We start from the raw sequence: 3,831 nt of genomic DNA on the forward strand, positions 1-3,831 counted from the left end.
TAATTCAACCATCTCCATAGGCCACAATGAAAATATTATTATTTTACAGATGAGTACACCTAGACCCAGAGAGTGATATAATAGCAAGTGGAAGCAAAACCAGGAACGTGTCCCTCCAAAGTGCTTGTGTTTTCCATCATTCTGGGCTGCCTTTGGAGGGAACACAGTTCTAGTATGGTTCAAATGAAGTTACCTATTCTTGTTGCCTCTTTTCCCTCATCTCTAAGGTGGACATAATTATCTAGGCTTACTGAGCTGTATAACAAATGTGTTTTTTTTCTAGTTCATAATGTTGTTGCCTAAGAAGATATGTTTGTAAAACACGAGCTATGGAAAAGGCTTTTATTCCAGTAGTTCTTACTGCTCATGCCTCCATTGAACTTGATATTTTCCCATGTGTTAATAAACATATAAACTATATTTATGAGGGAATCAGGTAATTTAGGTCAATATTATAGACACACACATTTATAATGGCAAATGATACTTCCAAGTAGCTGAGTTAAATGGTTTTCCCACAACATAGACATTTACTGCTGACCCACTCCTTTAGCTTTTCCGTTCATCCTGGGTATAGGAATATGAGTGCTTCTGTATGGGTTTATACCATCTTACTCAAATAAGTGACTCACAAGTTATGGTCTAAAAAGCCTGGATCCCCAGGATTTTTGGAGGTGTTTTTGAGGTCATTACCTTCTCAACTATGTATTTATGTGAAGCTGGATTTTTAAATATAATTCTGCCAAACAAATGCACTTGAGTGTAAGCATGGATATAGGAATTCTGATGTCTGTTTTTGAGACAGCCATTTGATTTTCAAAAGAGTGAAACAGTTGACATTCTTTGCACCAATTTTTTTATGGTAATAAGGTTATTTTTTGAGGAAAATATATTTATGTTGATATATAATAAGTTCATTATGATTACTAAATGAATGAATAAATTAGAATTTAAATTCTTTTCCATTTTAATTCTAGTATGGTAAATTTGAATAGATATAATGGACAAAAGCAAAGGCGTTTGGGATTCTCAGTGATATTTAGAAAATAAAGGGATACTGAGATCAAAATGTTTGGGTCCAGCTGTGATAGAATTGTATGCAGAGGGCTGGGAAAAATAGATGGCACAGAGTTCATATTGACCCTTCAGCTGTTGGTCTTATTTGTCATTTTGTGGGGATTGTAATCAAACTGTGATTATCTGATAGCAGATAGAATTTGGGGTGAGGATGTTCCTTGGAGCTGATTTGTCAAGTATGCTCATCTGTATCTGGTCACTCAACCAATGAATTCCCCAGAGTGTCAAAAGTGAGAGTGCTGTACTGTGTCTTAAAAAAGGTTGAATGTAGTGAGGATTTTTGTGTTATCTCTTTAGATGCCTTAGAAGAACCTAAATCTATATGGTGATCACTGAAATCTAATCCTCATGATTAGCTCAGTCACAAATTGAATCTTGCTTGCAACTTATTTGCATTTAGAAAACCACAGGATTAAAAGATTATAGAATTATTTTCCCATTATTTCTCTGCCATTTCTAAGAAGGAAAACAGAGATTCTTCAGGAAGCCCCCACCACAATCTTTTTATTAACTTGGTACCTTTAACCTCTTCAAAGGAAAGGAGGCACAGGCCAGTTGAATTCTCAGGCTCAGGTGAGTGGGGGGAGAGGGAAAGCCTGTGTTGCTCACAATAGGAGGCGCCTCCTTGTCTGCATGTCCCACTATGTCCCACAGATCTCAGAACAGAATAAGGGATAAAGTCTCTAGACAAGATTATGAGTAAATGACAGTAAAGGGGAAAAAAGAAACTCACATAGACAGATGGATGATTCCATGAGGGCAATTATTGCAAGAGAAAAAGGAGGTCACTCAGTACAGCTTAAATGAGGCTGGCATTTGGGGCTATGAGGATGGGTGCTGATACCCGGGTGGATAGTGCGCTGGGAGCATCGCTGTGAGTGAGGAACTTGGCAGGTGAGGCCCGGCACAAAGCGCTGATCCAGGAGCTTAGAAGATAGGATCCAAGTGCACTGGAACCAGTGGATATCGAGGGTAGTCCCGTGGACTACTAACGTTACATGCAATAGTAAAGCGCTTTCGCGCACGAGTCTGCCTATACTCACATTCGTTGTAATTTGGATACCATCTTGTGAGGTTACAGTCGGTTAAAGACACCCGTACATTACTTCGATGACAGTTTGGCATGCCATTCCGACAGGTAATAGTTCGATAGGTACAAACTTTAACTACATTCCTAAAAGGTATGTGGAGAAAAGTATTCCTGTCCTTACATTGTCTTCTATAACTATTAACTACCCTCATTGCATTATTACATAGGCGATTGGCCATTTGAGTGTGCTGGATTCTAAACCACTGAGCCCAGGTTAATCCCGGGGGTTGGGCATGGAATGAGCCCACCATGGCGAAGAGCCCCAGTGTTACAAGGAGACAAAGTCGGGAGTTGCCCATATCTGGAGCTGTGGTACCTGTAACGAAGGAAAAAAAAATTTCCTAGTTGCTGGCCCAGTCGTGGCCTGCTCCCTCATCATCTACCCTCAGGGCCCTCTGTTCTCACTCTGGGGTGCTATTCCCTGTCACCTCCCTTCCCCAATTGTAGTCTTGTGCCCTGAGCATTTCTTATTCTCCCCTTTGCCTCAGTGGCTGACCCTCCTCACCCAGCGTCAGGGCTCATTGTCTTACCCAGTCTCTGTGCTGCAGCTCTGTGGGAACAGATCCAGCTGGTGTCCTGAGGTCAGGGGCAGCTGTCCCCACCCTAGGACACTGTAGATATAGAGCAGCCCCTGGGGGTGGAGCAGGCAGGGTCAGGAGGGTTCTGAGTCTTGGCCATGAAGAAACCAAGATTGGGACATGGTCCACTTGTGCAATGAGCCTTTGTGTTTCTCTCTTGGACCAGCAACTCCTACCCAGGGACAGCGCACTTCTGCCTCTGTTGTAACTCATTTAAGTCCAAGTCCTCCTGCTGCAAAGCAGGAGTTTGCCACTTGTATGTAGACTCTGTTCATGAGAAAATACACTGGGCACAGTATGACCATAGACTTTATACCTCTTCTTTGTCTCGGCTTCTCTCACAGTCTGGGTGTCACAAATATATTGCAAAGTAGGACAAGAGACTCTATAAAGAATCACAGGGCTGCAGCTAGTTTTGACATGTATAGTCTGTGCATTGTTTTTCTGAGGTAACAACATTTACATGAATGTGGTTTTAAGGAAACAAAATGGAGGAGGAAGTTCTTCGCTTCAAAGGTACAGGAAAGCTTGAAGGAAAAGACTCCATTAAACAGGGCAATTACGGATGACAGGAATTAGCTGAGTTAATGGGGAAGGGATGAGAATTCTAGGTAGAGGGATTGGGTGGGAAAATGCAACGAGATGAGGAAATACATCCTAGGTGGGGAAGGCCTGTGTGCTTAGAAATGCCAGATCATTGCTCCAGCTTCTAGGTAGGAGCTGGCATTACACTCTCAAACTGGTATCATATCATCTAATAAACTAATCCACACAGGATGCTTCCAGAATTGTTAGCCTGCCTTTTGTCCGTTATTATATTTTTTTTGAGGTTGTAATAATATATATAAAGGGAAAAAACTAATCTGCACAATTATTTTCTTTTGCTTTCCTGTCTTTTCTGGCCATTACACAATCCTGTCATCTGAATAAAACAATCATTTTACCACTGGTGTCCTTACATAAATATGGACACAAAAGTTTACCTGGACCATGGTACAGGGTGCAGGTCTAATAGCAGGTGTAGCTCCCTTGTCTTACCAATTGTTCTGGAATTGCATTTATTTGTTAAACTTTGTACACAGTATT

At 41.3% G+C, this 3,831-nt stretch overlaps 1 long non-coding RNA gene across 1 annotated transcript; it reads right to left on the minus strand.

Annotated features, from left to right (window-relative positions):
- Positions 1 to 1,823: 1,823 nt before the first annotated feature.
- Positions 1,824 to 2,751, minus strand: LOC139437974 (uncharacterized). Its single transcript, XR_011647861.1, has 2 exons — positions 2,698 to 2,751; positions 1,824 to 2,483 (listed from the first exon to the last, which is right to left on the minus strand). It is a non-coding gene; the product is annotated as an uncharacterized lncRNA (long non-coding RNA).
- Between the last annotated feature and the right edge of the window lie 1,080 nt (positions 2,752 to 3,831).

Source organism: Dasypus novemcinctus, chromosome 3 (assembly GCF_030445035.2).
Source record: "Dasypus novemcinctus isolate mDasNov1 chromosome 3, mDasNov1.1.hap2, whole genome shotgun sequence".
Taxonomy (NCBI): Eukaryota; Metazoa; Chordata; class Mammalia; order Cingulata; family Dasypodidae; genus Dasypus; species Dasypus novemcinctus.